At 56.3% G+C, this 20,977-nt stretch overlaps 2 long non-coding RNA genes across 3 annotated transcripts in view; one reads left to right on the forward strand and one right to left on the reverse strand.

The window, feature by feature from the left end:
* Window positions 1-3,602: 3,602 nt before the first annotated feature.
* Window positions 3,603-5,587, reverse strand: LOC123385828. The gene is made up of 3 exons (XR_006598939.1): window positions 5,351-5,587; window positions 4,579-4,680; window positions 3,603-4,018 (listed from the first exon to the last, which is right to left on the reverse strand). It is a non-coding gene; the product is annotated as an uncharacterized LOC123385828 (long non-coding RNA).
* The window catches only part of LOC109500536, a 63,728-nt gene continuing 46,865 nt past the window's right edge, over window positions 4,115-20,977 (forward strand). For both annotated transcript variants that reach the window (XR_006598938.1, XR_002158141.3), the window contains exon 1: window positions 4,115-4,298. This is a non-coding gene — a long non-coding RNA (uncharacterized LOC109500536). The remainder of the gene's footprint in view (window positions 4,299-20,977) is intronic.

Consider the following 20,977-nt stretch of genomic DNA (forward strand, 5'->3'; position numbering starts at 1 on the left):
TTTCCTGATGGCCTCCCATGGGGCTAATCTTTTTTTTTTCCTTTCTTTTATTTTTTCCAGTTTTGTTCTCCTCACTAACGACTCAGTGTTTTTCCTGTTTCTACTGATCACTCATTTGCTTCCTTTCTCTCTTTCCTTCCTTAAGAGACAGAGGAAAATAAAAAGCATGGGAGGGGGATTTCCAAATGATTCCTAAGTGTTATTAATTACTGTTACAAGGCAGGCGATTCTTAACTAATAACAAAGTTGTAAATTACCACTGACTTTCAGATATTTCTCATTTGTCAGCGCTGATTGACTTGATTAATATTTCACTCTTTGAAATAATTTTAGCAACACTTACAATCAGCTTCAGCCATGAAGCAAAGAGCAGATCGCCACCCCCTGCACGGGACCCTCTCCCTCTGGTTTTACTCTTCATGTGAAGTTTTGGTTTCCGTTCTGAGGCCTGATTTGGACGGGACAGCAGCGGTGGAAAGGTTCACAGGCCGTGAAAACCGCAGGGATGGAGTTCACTGGCAGACCTGTAGATGTTCAGTGATTTCTACGTAATTTGGAAAACACTGTTGAGGAAATTGATCGTGTGGAAAGAACCAAACAATATCATTTCCTGGGTCTCCTGAACATTTTTTCCCCTCCAGATTCAAGGCTGAAGGAGTAGATCTTTGAAGGATCCCTAAATCCATGAAATCCACCCCCCCCCCCAAGCAAAGCCCTATTTCTCCTTAACCTCCTCCTTGACATTTCTATGAAAGAGCCAGCCTATTCTCTGCTCACCTATCAAAGATGGGGATTATTGGTGGTGGTAGGGGAAGGGGGGGGGGGGGCGGGGGGCAGGGTCAAAGGGACTCCCAGGGCAGGAGAGCACAGAAGACCTCACATGTTGGGAACGGGGTTATATTTTCCAGAGGTCCCTTTCCCTTCCACCATCATATCCAGAATGCAATTTTTGAAGCTATCAATACCTGCTGCCTCCAATACCTCTCGAGTTTTAATCTTAATTATATTATTAAGCGAAGTGGTGTGCAGTCAGTGAATTGAACGTGATTTATGACGTCTGCCTATTAAAGGATCGATTGTGAATATCGCTACTATCATCTATCAATATTCTTAGGCCGGGGGTATTTCTCGCTCCATGGTTGTTATTTGTAATACCGAAATGATAGACTGCAGGAAAAGACTATTGCTTCTTCGCAGGACTAGCTTTCCAGGTGCAGCGGGGAGTCCGTGTGGGGAGACAGGGGACTCTGCGTGCTCCAACCACATCTCACACCCAGAGAGAGTTTAAAGATTTTTTTTTTTTAAACCAGTGAATTCCCCCTTAGGTCTACTAGAAGAACGAAAGCCAGAGTCGTTTTTCGGGAATGAAGTAACCTCTGCAGGTCGATAACAGGGGCGAGCGTTTCCCAGCTGCCAGGTGATTTGCAAGGAGACTAGAAAGGAAGAGGAAAAAAAAAAAAAAGCAACGAGGGGCCCCCTTTATACAAGGATGTCTGGATGGGGGGCTGGCGGGGAGTGCTGGGGGCAGACTGTATATTTTTGGAGCAGATGCCCGGGCCGTGCCTATGCCCTTGGAGGTGTCCAACTTCTGGGATCAATCAAGGCTCTCTGCTCCAAGCCACCCTACAGCGACACTTCCACCTGCACCAGCCTCTTCTGCATAGGTGGAGGCGGGTGCGAAACGCGCCGCGGCTAAGCCTGGAGGAGCCTGAGCGCGGAGGCCTTTTGTCTCCAGACAGAGCGCAGCGCCTGCTTTTTTCCACCCGCGCGGGGCACGGCACGGGGTCACGGGCTAGTCTCAGCCCCTGCTTTAGGCGGATGGGAGGGAGAAGCAGTGAATGCAGCAAAACTCCTGCTCCCGGGAAGCGGCCTCGGAAGGCGAGGCGGAGAAACCCGGCGGGGTGAGGTGGGGCCGGGAGCGGCCGGAATGCTCCCAGGGCAATCCGGCCTGCGCCCTGCTGCTGGCCCCAGCGCGCACCAGGCCTCAGAGGCCGGAGACTCCCTCCTCGGCTGCGGAGGCCCCGGAGGCGGTCAAGCGCCCCCTGGCACCACGAGGGAGGCGCACCTCGCCTGGAGCAGTGCGGCCGCGACCTGGGCAGAGCAGGCGCAGGACGCGGGCCCCACCCCCCCCCGGGCCTGGCTGGGAGTCTGCCCTACGCGCGCGCCGAGCGCTCGCCGTCCGCCCGGGGCTGGCCTTCACGGCCCTTGGCCGCCCAATCGACTTCCCTCCAGGGTTCCAGTGCGAAGAAGTGGGAATGTCACTGGAAACTGTTAGGCCTTTCTTCTGCCCTGCTACAGACGACCGCAGGCGGGGAGGGAGGAAGCATTGGCCGCGCTCCTGGCTGCCAGCGGCGCCCCGCCTCTCCTGGCCCGGAGAATGCGTTGCGGGGCAGAAACCTCTACCCCCGCCACACAATGGCACCTGTGTAGTTACCTGCCTGCCCCATCCCGGCCTCCGTGGCTCCAATGGCCAACCCTTGGCCACCATGTTTGAGCTCAGATTTGGAGGCTTCCGGGGGTATGGGCACAATGACTGTATATAGTAAGCACTCAATAAATGTTAGCTGTTATTATCACGAGGCACATCAGAGCTCCTCCGTGGGCATCTCCGTGCCAGTCTCTGGCACACATTTATCCCAGACCAATCACCGCACAGCTGGGGTCCCCAAGATCCCTACCCCTGCCCCCTCTGAGCCCTGGAGCCACAGCCCTCCACCCCAACACGCCTGCAGAAAACGTGAGGCCTCTGTGGTTCTTCCCCCCCAGGGGGTCTGTCCGGGCCTGGGCCACTGAAGCCTGGAGCAAACGTTGCACTCTGCCTCGGTCAGCGCGGAGGCTAGGGAATTTCGGTTAGATAAGAGCATCCTGGGACAGGGGGTGGTGGTTCATCTTTTCAAAACAATAAAAAAAAAAAGGTGGGGGGACCCTTCGGTGAGGAAGAGAGACAAGAGAGAAACAGAAAGTGCGTGGGGGTGGGGATCAGGGACAGGCGGAGGCAGGCGTGCCAATCGTAGATGAGTCAGAAGCAGCGGCATGACACCTTTTTCTTCCAGAAACAATGATTTGAGTAGGCTTTTAATCGCCAGGCCGAAGGGAATGAGCTGTCCGAGACAGCGCCACCAAATACATGGACCACGCCGGGAAGCCGGGTTTTAGTGTTTGACCTCCAACAAATAGAAGCCCGTCTTCCTGATTCCTCTGCTTATCAGCAGTACTAAAAATACTGTTTTTGTTATTTTGCTAAGGACGTTTCAGAGGGCCCTTGGAGCCGGGCAGGAGCCACGCCCAGGACCGCGATCACCTGCTGCGCAAGCGGCCAGGACTTGGTCCCCCTCCTCTCCTCTGCCCTCCCCCACCCCCCAGGCTGGTGGCTATTCTCGGATGTGGACCGCTTTAAAAATGACAAATGTCTTGTCAATACAGACCATCCATCCTCTCTTGCTTTCTCATCATTTTTCGGCGTGAGGAGGGACCCAGGCGCAGGCCCGGCGGCGCGTGTCACGCGGCCTGCATTGTACCGTAATCGCCAAAACCTTGGCCTAATTTGCAGCTAATATATCTCCAGCGAAGGAGTCGGCCGAGAAATCAGTGGCCCAAGGAGCTAGATTTAAGCTTTGTTGGGATCGGAAATTAAGGGACTGCAAGGGGGATGTGATTCATATTATTCTCCCCTCTCCCCCTCCCACACACGACCATACGTCTCTCCGCTCGGCCTGCAGGGACGCGGCCCTTATCTCTCCGCGGCCTGTGTCCCTGTCGCTTGCTTGTCTCGCTCCGGACCACTGTGTCTGGGGCGCCCTCCGCCTGGTTTCTCCTCGCCCCCGGGAGGAGGCGCTGGTGTCCGGGTCGGCCTCTGGTCCCTCCCAGCCGGCGTCCCGGAGCCCCCATTCACAAAGCCCGGCTTGGAGGAGGCGACACCACACACACACACACACACACACACACACACACACACACACACACACGCACACACACCCCGAAGAGGGGAGTTTGATCTTGTCTCATTGGCGTCTCGGGCCTGAAAGGAAAATCGTTTGGGTAAACAGCCAAGCTTCCAGGCTTAACGCCCGGCTGCCGCCCCCGCCCCTCCGCCCCCTCCCGCCTCCCCCACTCCCCTTCCACCCCACCCGCCACCCACACTCCGCTCCGCAGCCGGGCCCCGAGCGAGCTCCGCGCGCCCGGGCGGGAGCCGAGGGCTCCCCGGGTTCAAAGGGCCGCAGCCCCGAGGGAATGCCCTCCTCGCTGTGCCCCGAGGGGCAGAAGCGGACCGCAGGGCGGTGGGACCGGCCCGGGCCACGGTAGGAACCGCGAAACCTCCCGCTTCCCTAAGTAGACCTCGTCCCGGGGGAGGGCGCCGGGGAGTTCGGAGCCCGCAGGGACCTTTTCGCCAAGACCCAAGCGGAGGCCGAGCCCGAGCCCGGGCCGCAGGCTGCGCCTCGGCGCTCCGCCCCGGCCACGGCGGGGCACCCTGGGCCCACCAGGCTGTCGCAGGCGTGTGGACACGTGTGGCCCGACCACGGGCGGGGGCGGTGAGCCTCTGCTGGCCGCGCTGAGCTCCGCACCCCCTTGGGTGATTACCGGGTTCCCACCTCCCGCGGCTCCAGGAAAAAGCCTTTAGTCAGATATTAAGCGTTTTCCGAAGTTTGATTCTTTCCAAAGGACAGTTTTTCAGCTAACTGGCTGTAAACATAATTAATAGTTATTAACATGCAAAAAAAAAAAAAACACCTCTGTGGTGTTTGAAAGGATATTGGTCTCTCTCTAGCTCACACTCTCAAGCCTGGAGAGAACATTGAATTGGGAAAATATCCTGATTAGATTATTAGACCTGATGCTGTGATGCTTCCCCTCCCCCCTCCTCTAATGAAATTCCTCTCTCTTCTTCTCCCTTCCTGTCTCTCTCCTGTTCTCGCTCTCTCTTTCTCCTCCCAGTCTCAATCTCGCTCTAATCCAGGAGTCATTAGCAACACCCTCTGGCTACATGTTTTGCATCAGTGAAACATTGTGACATAGTTGTAATACAAACTCTGAGCCTTACACTGCATCTCGCGGTAGGAAGTGTAATAGCAATAAAAACCATTTTTCATCTCCAGGCATTATTCAGTACAAAAAAAAAAACCCCAGAAAATCTGAATGTGAGCAGGGGTGGAGGGAGAGAGAAATGAAGGGAAGGAGAAGAAGAAGGGAGGGAAGGAAAGAGAGAAAGAGCGAGAGAAAGGAGCAAACCTTTCTAATTTAGAGACTCCCTTTCTCAAGCATTTCATTTGCTGGTGCTTCTCCTCCCTTCTGTTTTTGTCCCTGCCCCTCACCCTTGTCCCTCAGTGGATCCCAGGACCCACCCTGCAAGTACCTCTGAGCTCCCAGGATCTCTCAACACCTTCCTCCGCCCGGAGGTAGCATCCCTCCAGACAGGAAGACCCCAAGACTCCCAGAGGCCAGGCCACCCCTCCTCGGCTGGCCAGAGTGAGAGATCCTCATTCAAGTCCTGCTAAGAAATTAGGGCCTCTTTCCTGTGTGGTCCCTTTTAGGAATTCTTCCTAGCCCGATGGGGAAGGACAAACAACGAGAAAAACAACCTGGCTTCCCCCTCCCCCCCCCCCCCCCCCCCCCCCCCCCCCCCCCCCCCCCCCCCCCCCCCGCACAGCCCTGTAGTTTCTGAGCAGGGCAGAAAGTACTGGTCACAGTGAGAGACTGAGCACACCCTGTGAACTTAGGGAGACCGAAGATTCAAGAAAAGGTCTCTATGTTGGATTTGCTCAGGCAGGAAAATGCGGGGGCTTACGCACCACCACATCCACGTTCTCCTCCACCCCATGGGCCCCAGTTCCGCCATCATTATATGTGCGATCCACTGAGTTCCTTAAAACAAAAACCAAAAGAAACTTGTGGTGGAAACTGCGTTAGAAAAAAGACTCTACCCGCCCCCCCCCCCGGAAACAAAGAAACCACACAAATGCTCTCAGCACCACCAGATACATGCCCTACTTTTAACACCACGTTTGGAATCTTCGCAGAAAAAAAAAAAAAAAACTTGTTTCGTGAAATTTGTGTTTTACTTATCCCTTCTGTCTCTGGGATGGTGCACTTTGAAAACAAGTCGAAGCAAAGCCTCACTATATTCAGCGAATTAATTTTGCTGTATATTTTTTAGTCGTGAGGGCTTAAGAGCCGGGCGAGCCTCTTAAGTTTTGAAATAGGGTCCAATGCAGTGTAATCTGTGCTTCTCGCTGGTGCTGCTTTCACCTGCCGACAGGTGTATATGTTTAAGGGCTGCATTTTGTGATTATTTTGTCAGCAGAGCCGAAGGCTGTGGGATATGAGGTTTGGTAGGCTGGCCACTGGCATGGCATGGAGAAGTCCCTCTTATGTCCGACTGACCAGAATGAGTGAATTTGGGTGGACTTACAATTGGGAAGGGAAGGCTTCATAGGCCTCATCGGAGATATTTGCACTGGCCTCAGCTGACTGGCCCGAGCTCGGCGGCCCGAACCCATGGGCCTCCAAGAAAACATCTCTCATTTAGTTTATCTTTCGTATCAAAGCAGTGTCACAGCTTGGACTTGGTGAAATTAGACCTATTTTTTTTTTCTCTTTCTCCTGCTATTTTCCCTTCACCCCAAGGCAGACGTTGTGCGATACGTCGGTCACAGATAATGGGTTTTAACCGATGGGAAGAAGGCCTGTGCGTTTCGGCTTCTCGTAAGGTTTTGACGAAGGAAAAAAGTCCGGTGACGGTCAAGTTAGGCTGCAGAAGGCTGGGAACATGGCCATGCCATTCCAGTTTCCGCAGCGAGGTGGCGCTCCAGGGTGCGGCAGCGCACCCAGCCGGCGGCCGCCGAGCGCGCCGGCCGCGTTCCCGCAGCGACGCAGCGGCCGCGGAGCCGGGTTCGCGCCGGTCCCTGTCGCCTCTGCACCCGAAGTCGGAGAGCGCTCAGCCCCCTCTGGGCCGACCGGTCCGCAGGGCGGGCGAAGGCCTGAGGCCACGACCGGGGAAGACGGGCGGCGGCGGCGAGCCGCGACCCCGGCCGGGGCCGGTGCACACTCCCGGCGCTGTTGCTCCGGGGAATCTGCGAAGTTCGCGTTCGCGGTGGGACCCGGGCGGGGCCGACGCCAGGGTGCGGGGACCTCGGAGGCTCCGGGATCCGCGCGCCGGGCTTCAGCCTCCGCCGGGTTTGCGGGGAGGCCCGCGCTCCCCACCCCAGAGCGTCGCCCACCTCCTCCACCCCCAGGGTCGGCAGACTTGGCTGCTTCTCTCTCATTTCTTGTTTTAAGAAAAAATAAAGGAAAGAAAATCGTATGCGCTCGCTATTGCTTTGTCCTCCAAAGTAGGCAGTTTTTCTGTTTAATAGGTTTTTCTTTTTCTTTCCTGTAATTTTCCTTTCCTTCTCTTTTCGTTCCTTATTTTTTCCCCCTCTTCCTTCCTTTGTTTTCTGTTTTCTTAATTTTTTCTTTTCTTAACCTACTTCTAAGAGATGGTTCTGAGTGAGTGGGTGGGAAAGAGAGAGAAGGGTCTGAGTGGCACGAGCCCTAGAGGACTCAGCGTTGGCAAATGGCAGCAAAATTGAAGAAGAAACTATTTCGATTTATTGAACGCACTTGCGTCCTAGCGATTTCGTTTCCACACTTCTGCCTTCCCTGGGTATCTCACAAGCTCTAGGTCAACGCTGACCCGGAGGAAATGCCTTTCACCCGGTCACACTCCACCTGTGGTTGTCGGAACGGGGGGGGGGGGGGGGCTACCCAAACATTTTTGCAACAATGATAGGAATAATAATAGTAACAGTAAAAATGAACAGCCTTTCCACTCTGCATGAATTTCTTCCTGGGTTTGCAGCCCGGCTCCGTGAAGCAAGGGCAAGGCGGGCATCGAGCGGCTGTTAGCCTGGGCCCTCTCTCCAGCAGTTGGTTGCACTGGAAGCCCTGACCCGGGAGCCGCCACCCTTCCCAGTGGCCTCGGGTGCCCGGCCTGGGCCACGGTGGCCGCTGGCAAGCTTCGCTGAACCTGCACCCTATCGCTTCCTACCAGCTGTGCTGCTGCTTTTAGCCGGTTTCTGGCCAACCTCACTTTCCTTGAAGTTATCTAGCGTGAACGCAAGAATTTTCGGCCCAATTGAGAAGTCTACAGAAACTCCGGCGGGTCAGGTCATTAGGAATGTGAACGTAGCGACCAAGAATTATAAACATGATCTAAAAGTCTCTTCCAATTCATTTCTTCAAGTATTTATTTGAGTTAAGTGATGAAAAGTGACAGTTGTGAAATAGACAGCTTTTAAAAGTAATGAAGTCAGATGAGGCTTTAACCTGTCGATTGCTATAAATCAACTTCGAAAAAGACGAATGAAGAATATTATTTGGGCGCCTAACAGCCAACATTTGCTGTGCGGGTTGCGGGCCCTGGAGTCGGCCTGCGGGGGGCTTCCGGAGTGGCGGATCCCCGGGTCCCTGCGTTGGGAGCCAGCCCGAGTGAGACCCACGCTGTCTGCAGCGACATTTTGTGGTGGGCGGGTCTCCATTTCCGCTGAGACTTCGGCCACGGATCTGGCCCACCGTAGTGTGTCTGGACAGTCATCAGCACAGTTGGAAATTCAGGGGACTGAATGCCACAATGTAGATGGGCGCTCAGCCCGGCTCCCCAGCTGGCTGAGGGTCTCCTCTTCTTGATCCAACCGCGTGGGGAAGGGCCAGGGCCTGAAAGACCCTTACTCTTTGGAAATGGTGGTGACTGAGGTGGGGGAGGAAGATGAGCAGGAAATTATATTTCCTTGAGGCCCTGGCGGGGGGTGGGGGCCTTTGGGCTTTCAGTGACATCAACGGGCCCTAATCTGGGAGGGAGCTCCAGGACAGAGGGGGACTGGGGCAGGCAGTCGAAGGTCTCCTAATGGGGGAGAAGGTTTTCAATTCTGCACCTGCGGGGGTCAGAGACCAGATATGGTTTCTGGAGGGTGAACTGGTGGGGTGTTTTAAATAAATTTTAAACACTTTCTTGTAGATCACATTTCCCCACCACTGCAAGGTGGGTCACAGCCAGACTCGGGGCATTGCCCTCTTCCCAGTGACTTCAACCCGTGTCCCCATCCCATCCCAAGTCTGAGCGAGGAAAACACGCCCCCGGGGTGCCTGGCCTTCTGGGTCTGTTGCTCGCTCTTTCTCCCAACCCTTCCCCGAGGTGGGGAGGACACAGGTGCTTCCCTCTCTCTCTTTTATCGCCCTGCGTCGTTGCTTCTAGGTCAAGTGGGTCACCTAGCGACCTCCCCAGACTGCTGGACCACCAGCAACAGGTTCTGGTGTACTTCCTCCCTGACTCTTCCACCCGTTTCCCTCTCATTTCTGGGTCAGGTGGGTGGAGACGGAGCACCTCTCGCCCTCTTCCCGCTTGACCAGCGAGTGCAACCCTCGAGAGGCGAGGAGGCGGCGCCCGCATCTTTGGGCAAGTTGCCTGGCTGGGTGGCTCTAAGGACCATCGGTGGCCCCGCATTCTCCTAGCTCAAAATTCCCAGACTGTTGACTGGTGGCAGCAACTCAAAGGACCCTCTGAGGATAAGATCCAAGAGAAAGTATAGGGGTGAAGTGGGGGGGTAGGGAGTGAAGTGGACCACGCCCTCCCCTGGGACAATCCCTAACCTCTTGGGGGCAGGCTGGGCTGGTGGCTCCATTCGGGGCCCCACCCTGGCCTACGACGCCTCCTCGCTGCTTGGGGGCCTGGTGCCGACCTTGAGCAACATCCCCTCCCCCCCGCCTTCAGGTCCGATTTCCTTTTTTTTTTTTTTTTTTTGGAGACCCGAACGTGGGAAAGGAGGCTCCCGCTCTATCTGCGCCCAACTTGCCCTCCGGGTCAGCTGGGGCTGGAACCTGCCCGCCCGAGACTCTGCAGCAGGCTGCGCGGCCACCGCCCCCGCCCGCCCCGCTGGCGCCAGGGTGCCCGGAGTCCCAGGCTGGGGCGCCGAGGGCGCGGGGGCCTCCAGGACCCGCCTGGGTGGAGGGTGGGGAGGAGGGACGGCAACTTCCAGCTTCCGGCGGGGCGGTGGTGGTGGTGGTGGTGGTGGTGGTGGTGGCGGGGGTTGGGGGGGGGGGGGCTCTTCGGAGGAGGCCGGTGGAAACTCCTCCTCCACTCCGCCCCGAGGCAGCCGGGACTCGGCTGGCGGCGCGTCTCCGCCCGCCCGAGCGTTTCCATAAATCAGGCCGCTGGCAGGCTGCTAATTAGCTCAGGCCGAAAAGAATAGGAAGAGGGAGAGTCCAGTAGTGCTCGGCGGGGTGGGGGTGGGAGCGCCGTAGGTGGGAGATCAGAATTGCCCCAGGACCTGCGGGCGACTGCCTGGGGCACCGCAGCAGCCCCCCGCGGAGGCCACCGCAGATCGCTTTCCCCCAGCCGGGGCCTCCGAGCTGGGGCCTCCCGATCACACGCCTCCCGCGCTGCGCGCACCCGGGTGTTGGACCCGGCCCGCCCACCCACGCCGAGGCCCCCTCTCCCACTCGCTGAGCGAGCCCGGCGTTAATTAACTCTCCCCTCGCCCCCTGCAATATCGGAAGACTTTCAAAACTCATCCCCAAGTGTTTCCTCTTTAAGCCTGAAGCCTGCGCTTGGAAACAACCGCCAGGAAAAGAGGGAGCTGGGTCTGGAAGGAGGGTCGGTCACCTCAAGGCTCCGGGGTAACAGGGCTCCCCCAAGGACTGCGGGTTGTAGGCGGGGAGGCTGTAACCCCACACCTCCTCCCCCAGTGAAAAAAGGCAAGACAGGTCAATCAAGATCAGAAATAACTCTAAAGTCGGATTATTGATTTCCATGTAAATCCGGAGCAGAGGACGCGGCGAGTGAGAGCGATTTCTGTTTATTTTCTTTCCGTTCCTCCCCCACCCTTCTCTCAGCCCGCCGGGTTTGGCGCCCCTCCCAGTCCTCTCCGCCCTCCGCCGGGAAGGGACTCTGCGATGACATCACCGCGGAGACCCGCGGCCTCCCCGCCCCCGGCCCCGGGACCCCGGAGCGGAGATTGACAGGTGTCGCTCGCAAGGACAATGCCTTCCAGGTGTCACCGTCACAGTCTCATCCCTCCTAACCCGCCCTCTCTGCCCCCTTCCCTTCCAACGCTCCTAGCCGCCCCACCCCCCTTTTCTTCTCCGAGGGAAGCTCTCTCGTCCCCCCCCCCCCCGCCCCCCAGCTCCGCGCATCTGGGTCCCGGGTCTAGATATGCGGGCAGTGGGCCGGCGTGGAAGGGCAGGGATGGCGGAGACTCGGCTTGCTGTCTGCCGCAGGGCGGCTCGGAGACCCCAGAGCCGCGGGAAGGGTCCACGCGGCCGTAGCCCGAGAGTGGGCAAAGAGGGAACGGGCGTGTGTTTTTAAGGAACCAACGCGGTCTCTGGACTTCCTGCCTTCCCTCTGCACCCGCTCCCCCCCCCCCCACACCCACACACATAATATAACAGACGCTAAAATAATCCTGCCATCTGGCAAATCCCAAATTTGGCGACCAAGCTCCTAAAGCAACGGCGAGGTGTCATCCCGGGAGTAGGTGGCTGGTCCTGTCCCGCTCTCCCTCCCGAGCCGGGACAAGGGCATCGAGCTCTGCCCGCACCTGCCCCCACCACGGCCGGACCTCGTCCTCCCCCCCGCCCCCCATCCTTGCTCTGACCCTGGCGACTTTGTGGCGCTTTCCTCCCGATCTGGGCAGCGGCTCTGGGGGGTGGGGGGAGGTCGGGGGGTCGGGAATGGGGGTGCAAGAGTTGGGGGGGCTTCCGCTCCAGCTTCCACCAAAATTGCTCAATGAGCTAAAACCCAAATTCGCCTTCATTATGTAACACCGAATGTAATTTATAGCCGGGCGGCCTGTCGGTGGCGATTTAGATCATTTGGTGCTAAGGATCACACTTATTAGATTTCTTCAAAGCCGATGGGGGTTTTCTTTTTCTTTCTTTTTCTTTCTCTCTCTCTCTCTTTTTCTTTCTTTCTTTTTTAAGGAGGGTATTTGTACTAAATTGCCCAGTGCGGGTGTGATAACTGTCAAAAGTTTGACATCAAAGGAGCTAATATTATTCAGTTACCAGAGAAGCTGTCTGTCTAAATAAGAATATCTTAATTACTGCATCACAAAGGTAGGAAAGGGGTCGGATCTGAAAACGGCAGAGGCATTCAGCGGCTCCTTTTGATGCGCTATCTACGTTAGACCGATGCGCCGCTCCTAATCAGGCCTAGTCCGATTTCTTTTCCTCTCCCTGTCGGTCCTCTGAACTTTATAACTATATGTAAACACGTTGTCAGTGGGGACCTAATCTTCTCGGGTTCTTATTAGAAGAAATTTCCATCCTCTCTCGTTCTAGATTAGGCAGTGGAGTCCGCTCCGTCAATGAAGGGACTAAGGTTTCGTGGACAATAATGTGGCAATTGTTGATGGTTTGTGACCCATAAAATGTGGAGGTGACTGTTCTGGCTTTGGTATGTAATTATGCAAAACACTTTCCATAAAGACTTGCCATTCGATCTAATGGCAGTCCCTGCGGTCTATTTCAAAAAGGGAGGGTCTATGTACAGAGAGAGAAAAGTAACATTTGTTTTAACACAGGTTTTATGGGGGGGGGGGGATGGATAAATACAAACACATCGCAACGCCGCCCAAAGTATTTTTTGGAGTCAAATTAAAATAATTACGAAGGGGTTTAATAAGTTAATCATAGCAACACGGCCCATCCAAACACAGAGGGAGGGGTGTTCAGGCTGTAGCTCACCACCTCCCAGCCCGGAACTGTCCCTGAGGGTGGCGATTTACCTTCTGCTTGTGCAGGGGTGGGGTGCGGCTGTGTCTCAGCTCAGTCCACCTAGATGCCCCTCTGGGATCCGAAGCCTCAGTGGGGGGCTGAAATGGGGGGGGAGATGGGCGATGTCATCCACCCCCAAATCTCGTCTGTGGAGTTATTTGACAGAGGGCACTTGTAACAAAGCAGCTCTCTCTGAAGAAGCCCCCCCCCTTTCCCTCTAGTGCCCCCAGGGCCCCAGGATTTAGGGATCCCCAGAAAGGCAGCTCGGAGGGAGTGCCAGGGCTCGGAGGGAGTGCCAGGCAGTGCCTGACCGGTTTGGGTGAGGAGTCTCAACCCCGAGCCCACGCTCAGAGACGTCCGCAGCCCAGCGGGGCCGACTCCCAGCTGCTAGAGCACCTTTGCCAAGCACCCGAGGTTTTATTTCATGTGTGTGGTTTTTGAAATACAACATAAAGAATTTTCAAAGGCCTGAGGAGGAAAGGTGGAATGAGAAGGGTCATCATCACCGGTCCCGACCCAGCTCCGGCCGCCAGTTAATACAAGCATTTCGCTGCCACTTCCAGGGCCCCCATCCTGCCTGGATCCACACCCCCCACCCCCCCCAGAACTGCTCTGCCACCAGCTCGGAGGCCTCACCGCCCACCACACAGCGACACTGCAGTGTGAGCCCCGCAGAGGCAGGCGACAGGGGATTTTTCAAGGGGGAAATGATGATTAAAAGACAGAATCATCTAAATATCAAAGTGACACATGGGAGACCTGGAAAAAATATTTAAGCTAATGAAAAGCAAATAGAGAAGGAGGCACCGAGGCTGGGAAATTAAATATTATGTTTAAGATGGCGCTTTTGTGTGGGCTTGAAGATTTCCGATTCATGTACACATAATAAACACTCAGGTTTGTCATCTGGAGGTGCAAATCTGAAAGATATTCCAACAAATAAAGTGCTGGCAGAGAGAGGAATAAAGAGATCGGCGCCTGTCAGGGGTCAGGCAGCCTGAGATTGCTTCTAGAGATCTTTTGAAAATTTCACACGATTGAAGGCTTAGGGGCTTCACTACGCTCGCATTTCAAACTCAGATCAGTGGGATCACAATCAAAAATAGAGGTCTGGAAAATTGTGATGCAGAGATGGCCACGGGCTGCAGGACCTCTCTCACGAGTGCTCTCGCGCGCGCGCGCTCTCTCTCTCCCTCTCTCTCTCTCTCCCTCTCTCTTTCTTCTCTTCAAGACAGATACTCTGACATGGGCTGTGATCCTTTGGATGACAGTTGTCAGAAAAGAAAGAGAAAATTGCATCTTGTCTCGTAACTTCCTTCTAGTCAAAAGGAATTTAGGGTCTTATGTCCAAGAAAAGAGGGAAAAATTATTCTTTGCTAGCTAGCATAGGACCATAGCCCAAGAGTTTGGGTTTTCCTAATTAGTGATCTACTCCTGGACGTTTAGATCTGGTTTGTTAACACGATTTCTCATTTAGCGTGTTTTCCTGCAGCACGCTGAAATTTCTTACCACTGGCAATTTATGCAAGTTCAGGTATGTAGACAGGAGTATACACTTACACGCACACGTATGCACACACAACTTTAATCACTAAACCCAGAGATTGGCCTGGTTGCCCCTTATTTGGTGAGAGTTAATGCTCACTCATATTTCGCGCCCCCCCCCTCCAAGATGTCAGCACTTTCTGGTTCAAACAGGACACAGAAAAATCAATTGTCTCTGTGATTGATCCACCAGGGGAAAGAAAATAAAAGGAACTGGTGGGAAGGGCAGTTCTATGAGAACAGACCAAAGTAAGGAATTTGAAATGGGACCAGGCTGAGCAGAAGAAGAAGAAGAAGAAGGAAAAAAAAAAAAAATACTGGTTAGACAGCTAGGGCTGGAGAACACGTTGGGGACAACCAGAAGCAATGAACGTCAACTTTGCCAAAATAGGAATCATCTCCAATTAGCTTCTACTGGTTTGGGGGAACTTTAGGAGGAGTAAAACAAAGGGCTAATTTATCATCACTGCCAACTCTAATTTTTAGCTGGCTATCTTAGATAAACAAGAAGTGATTTGGGAGAAACCATCTGAATTATAGTTGGGTTTCATTTCCTCTGAGACCAAGAGGAGCACAAGTGAGTTTCCTAAGAACTTCCCTTAAGTGCAGGTTTTAGGAGATCTCTCTCGAGGAGGGACCCTCCCCCCTCCCAGGGGAGAAGAGGCCGGTGTAAAGGACTCCTGTTTTCCTGAATTACCGACTTAAACCGTTAATAACGTGTGTTCTTTAACAGGTGGGCAGACACGGAAAAGTTCCGTAAGAGTTGCACTAACTGGTTTCACAAGTTCAAATCCGTGACTCCTCCCGCGTCTGGAGTTTGGGGCAGCGGCTGCGGGAGCCCCAGGTTTGAGGCGCGGCGGGAGGACCCCGCAGGCCGCCGGGCGGTGGGACAGGCCCCAGCCCCTGCAGCTTCGCTGCGCCGGGCGGAGAGGGAGCGAGAACGCGGCCGCAGGCGCCCTGGGTTTGGTGATTCTGGAAGCAAGGTGGAGAAAAGTGGAGCGTGCGTGCCCTTCGAGTCCTATACTTCGAGCTTTCGCAGACACCCGAGGAGCCAATTCCGACCGCAGAACTGGAGGCCCTGTGTCTGAAGGGCGGCCTCTACCCTCAAAATCGGCCTCTCGGTTCCCCGCCCCCCAGAATCACAGTACCGGAAGAGCGAGCAGGTTCCAAGTAGAACTTTAAAAAGCTCGAGCAGAGCTGCAAACGGAGGGGAGCTTTCTCTTTGCAGAAGGGCCACCCGCAGGGCTCTAAGTCTCGCTCCCGGTCGCCCATCAAGGACCAAGCCCTCCCAGCCGGGCTTTAAAAGCGAGCTTTCGTGCAGCGAATACTATGGGGCCTTTCCTGGCACCCCGGAGAAGCTCACGGAGTGCAAAAGGGGCCGGCAAGGATAAGCAGAAGGAAGGAAGCCGGGAGACTGAGGAAGGGACCCCCCACCCCCATCCCCGGGGCCTGAGGGGGCTGCGTGTGCTCGGAGCCGGAGCCCGAGCCGCGCCCGGGCCCCAGCGGGGAGGCGGCGCACGCGGGCCAGGGTTCGGTCGCCATCGACGCCACCGCGGGCGTGCTCAGGGCCCGGGATATCCCCCAAGCAGGCCGGAGCGGGGGTCCAGGCTGCTCCGCTGGAAAGTGGGAGGTCTTGGGGTAACTCTCCCTGCAGAATGCAGACCCGGCCGGAGCCTCCGTGAAAAACACCAAGAGCGAAGCGGTCGTGAGGGCTGCCCGCTTGGCCCGCAGCAGAGGGGTTTCCTCGGACCAGGAAGGGAGGCGAAACCCGGGAAACTCGACCCCTCCTGCAACCGCTTAACCGGGAACTCCAGGGGCGGGGACAAGCGTGACAACTCCAAATCACAGGCTACCGGTGACCTCTGGTTATGTTGATGGCTCCCTGTTTCCTACCATCGCCGGCCCTGGGAGCGGAGGACAGGCGAGGAACCTTCCTCTAGCCGTCCCATTCTCGCCTTACGAGAAAAAAAGAAAGAAAGGTCAGGGCCGGGCCCAGCGGAGAATTGTAAACTGGAGGTCAGAGGCTTCACGGGGCTGGAGAGGAACCCGCGCCTCTAGGTTTTAAAGCAAACAAAGCCAAAAACAACCCAAACACGTCTGGCTGTGCATGGCCCAGAGCCCAGTGCGTCCAGGGCAGAGCGCGCGCCCAGCACCCTGCTCCGGGATCATTTCGGTCCAAACTCGGGGCTGGGCCCCGCGCGCCACGGCCTCGGCTCGCCTGGACTCAGGAGACCCTGTGTGCACCCTTCTTTGCAGCTGCCGAGCCCCTCCGGCCAGGCTGGCTCTGGGAGGGGCGGGGAGGGGCCAGCGCCCAGGCCAGGGAAGGCGTGGGGTCAGGTGGAAAGCTCAGAGGCACTGGTGGCAGGGAGGCCACCGCCGGGACCCCATCCCAACCTGTGTATCTCGCGCTCTGCCCTCTCTGGGAGTAAAGCACTAAAACATCCCCGGGTCTAGCGAGTGCTGGCTAGGGAGAAGCGGCGCCACCGGAGGCGTCTTCCGGCTGCGTTAACACTGGCGCGGAAAACCGAGCGTTTCCACGTCGGAAACATCCCGTGGCTGCTGGGGGAGGCCCGCCCCGCGGGGCGGCGAGAAAGCGCTCGAATTCCCACGTAGCCATCTTGGCCTTTTCCGAAATGAGGTTTTAAACAACTAATCATGAAGCTAAAAACTCCAGGCGAGCCAACGCGTTTCTTCCCGTTTTGATACGACATCCACTAAATAAACCTGCGCTTTTAGGCCATCTCCTCTCCAGCTTCAAAGGAGCGAATGTTAATTTTGCCTTCATCTAAATGATTGCCGAGGCTGCCTGGTGAGGGCCTCTCCCCCTCCTCCAACCCTCCCTCCAGATTTTAACGTGTGGAGTAATGATTTACCACTGTCCTGGAGAGCGAGCAGCTCGTCCCGGCCTTGTCCCCACCCCCCAACACCTTACTTCATTTTTGTTGATATTCTTAATGTCACGGAACGCTATTTAGAGTTTAGCATGAACTGCACCTGCCGTGACACCAATGGCGAACGTGTCTGTTCTCTCCAATGAACTCCAAGTGCGGCCCCCTAGGAGCAGACCCGACCTCTCCTTGGGTGCCTGCGGACCACGTCACATGGGCTTCGGTGGGCACCATGCCCTGGGACGAGGCTCTCTAGCCGAAGCCCGGCCATGGACCCAGGCGCACCTAGGTGGCCACATTCCCAGGCGACTTTGCCACCGGGGACTACAGCTCTATTCCTTGGGGGCCACGGCTATGGCGGTGGAAGGAAAGGAGACGAACTTCGGGAGATCTTTTTGAGCCTCGTCCAGCTTTTAGGATCCGGTGCAAATTTCTCAGTGTGTTTCTGTCCAGATAGACAAAGCTCTTTGGAGTTAATTAACCAGAGGTCCAGCTACAATTAATAGAGAGCGAGGAAAGACGGAAAGGGGGGGGGGGATTTGCAGGAGGAGCGGAAAATAAAATAAGTAACGTCCGTTTGGCCACATTCCTTTGCACTGCTCGGTCGCAGTTAGTTACCGACTTTCCAGCTGCGAGGACGATGTGCGCCATTGGCTGTAATTGAATTGCTGTTGTAACACCTTTCAGGTGGACGGCAAAGCGTTTCAAAAAAGTTGTGCGCGCGGCCTGCGGCTGCCTGGCCTCTCCCTGCCGCGGCCGGCCGGCCGCCCAGCAGGCAGAGCGGCCACACCGGGATTGGGGACACAGGGCTCGAGGCGCCCCCGGGCGGAGCTCGGAGAAACCTGGTCCCTGGCGAATCCATCCCGGGCAGTGGACGTCCCTACCCTGGCTGGTACTCTGGGGAAGCCGGGCACCCCGAGGGGGCTGGAACTCGGAGCGGAGACTGAATAAGGTTATGAGGTCGGGGTCAGGACTTGCAGACACCGGGAAAGTCAATGCGCGGTCGGGAGTGAACTCCGCGCTAGGAAGGCCTTTGCCCTCACCCTTCCGCTGGATTTGAATTCGCAGTGCTCGGTGCGGCGGCTCCAGGTGGTTCGGGAGCGCCACCCCCTCCCCCCTCCTCCCCCCAGCCTTGGCCTGGCCTCTTCCAGGTACCGACTCGCCCCTAGGAGGTAGGAAGGTTTCCCGCCCCGGGGCTAGAAGCCAAAGGTTGGGGCCTGATGCTGAAACGCCCCCTCGTGTGCTCCGCCTACCCAGCTCGGTCTCCGATGGTGCTCCCTAGCCTCGGGTTTCTGCCTTGAGGGCCTGGGCAGCAAGATTCGTCACCTCCTTCTCTCGCGAAGCCTCTGGCCTCCTTCTTGGGCTTGTGGAACTTACCCTCACCCTTCCTGCCCTCGGCGCGCCTCCCCTACCCCGCAAGTGTCCTCGTTGTGACCGCAGGGCCAATGCTTTTCTCTGTCACCTCTCACTGCGAGCTCGCCCCTCTCGCGGGCTCCACGCAGCTTTCTAGGCACAAAGAACAAGATTGAGAATCGTACGACGCTCCCCCCAACACACACACACACACACACACACACACACACACACACCACCCCCCAGCCTGCACCCCCCCCTTCAGCACACCTCAGCGCCAGCTGTTACCAGAAGAGCAGCAGGTTGAAACAAGTAGGGGAGAGGGTAGGGCAATCTCCGGACCCACTGCCCTGAGTTAAGATCCCCATGGCCCGTTTAAAGGCTGGGAAAAGGGAACGACAAGTACTAGAGGCGGGAGGGTGCCTCACAGGCCCTGGGAGGCCACCCGAGTGAGGCTGAGCCCAGGACCCTGGGCCCAGAGGGTACCCCGAGGACCTGACCATTCTGTCTCAGACACGCAGGTCAGCCAGAGAAGGCTAAGACGTTCGCAGCCACGCCGGGCTCCCCTCTCGGTCCAGCGCTGTGCGGGGCAGAAGTCAGTTAGGCTCGAAAGAACTGTCCAGGGAGGTCGAGGCTGAAACCAGAGGGCAGAGCAGGCGAGAAGGAGCCACCATTGGGTTTGGCCCCGCGAGGCCCGGTGGGAAAGACTTCTGGCCTTTGTTTGGGGCTCACCTAACCGATGTCTGTGCGCAAGGTGGGGGTGGTGACAGGAAGACAAGGGGCTGGGAAACTCGGCATCCACCACACGCGTCACTGGGACCCCAACCCGTCCTTTCTTTTCCTGGGGGAACTTCCGCTTCCCCCGGGGCTTGCCAGACCTAATTGGCCTTGGGAATCCAAAAGGCTATTTATTGCTCTTGGAGGCTTCCAGCAAGGCGAGCTGACGCCTCTCCTCTCCTCCCCCCGCAACGACCCCACCACCTACATCTCCTTTTCTTCGCAACCGAGTTCTTTTCCTTTCCTGCGTGATCAGGAGATGACGGGTGCAGGGTTCCCTGCCCCTGGTCCTCGTGGCCTCCTGCAACATCCGAGCAGGTTTGAGATGGAGTAGTTGGGGAACTCGGTATTATCGGCAAGAACTTGGGAAAGTGGCTTTGACGGGGAGGCCTCTCGCCGCGTTGGGGGTAGATTACTTCAAGGCTCAGCTGAGGACAGAAGAAGAGCAGGACCCAGTCCGCATCTGGCCCCAATTTTCTCTGCTCGGAACCCCCCTCCCCCTCTCCCCGCTCTTGGATTTGCAGCCCAGCGTCCCCTAGATCGACAGTCCCGCGCTTGCCTCGCTCTGCATCATGGTGAGAGCAAGGAGACACCCAGGGAGGCAGGGCTTCAGAACACGTTAGGGAGTCCAGGGCAAAAGCCTCGTTCTTCTCACCCTGGATCAGGAGCGAGACCTGGGTGGGTCTGGTCAACAAGAGACCCTTCTCACCAGGAATGGCAGCCAAAGCTGGACTTGTAACTTCGGCTTCGGCTGCGGCCCTTTTCCCCGTTTCCCCTCTTCCACCGCCCAGTCCTGATGAAATCCACACGCGCTTTTGACCCCGCCTCCCATCTCTAAACTTTGCCCAGCAGTGGTTTTCGCGGGGTGTTAACCTTCCTGCAACAACTTTGTCAACAGCTAGAAAGATTCTCTGGGAAAGACGTGGAGAAAAAATAGAAATAAAGGGCCAGAAATACATTCTGGAGCCCTGCAGGTGGCTAAGCCTGTTACTTGTAGTTATGTCTTTCTTTTTTTTTAAATTTTTTTTCAACGTTTATTTATTTTTGGGACAGAGACAGAGCATGAACGGGGGAGGGGCAGAGAGAGAGACACAGAATCGGAAACAGGCTCCAGGCTCTGAGCCATCAGCCCAGAGCCTGACGCGGGGCTCGAACTCACGGACCGCGAGATCGTGCGGGGCTCGAACTCACGGACCGCGAGATCGTGACCTGGCTGAAGTCGGACGCTCAACCGACTGCGCCACCCAGGCGCCCCCTTGTAGTTATGTCTTTATACCCTCACACACCCCTGAGGCATAGGTACTACAATGGCCTCCTTTTTTTTTTTTTTTTTTTTTCCTGCTGGGGAAAGGAAGCTTCAGGGAGGTTGAGAGCCCTGACTAAGCTTAGCCAGCTAGCAGTATGCCAGACCTGGATGGAACCAGGCAGATCCTACTGGAGGCCAGCTTCTGTCCTAACCCGCACTCAGGAGAGAAATCCGTGCACTTGGAGAGCAAAATGGAGCCTCTCTCTGGGACCAAGCAGTGGCCTTGCTTAGCGATCTGACCACCCCCTCCCCACTGCAGAGCCAGTGAGGGGCTTCAGTGCCTGAACCCCTCAGCTGAGGTCAGGGATTCCCCTCCATGCTTCTAGGGCTGAGAGCCATGACTTTGCACTTTCTGTATTTTATT

The sequence above is a fragment of the Felis catus genome, chromosome B3, assembly GCF_018350175.1.
Source record: "Felis catus isolate Fca126 chromosome B3, F.catus_Fca126_mat1.0, whole genome shotgun sequence".
Taxonomy (NCBI): Eukaryota; Metazoa; Chordata; class Mammalia; order Carnivora; family Felidae; genus Felis; species Felis catus.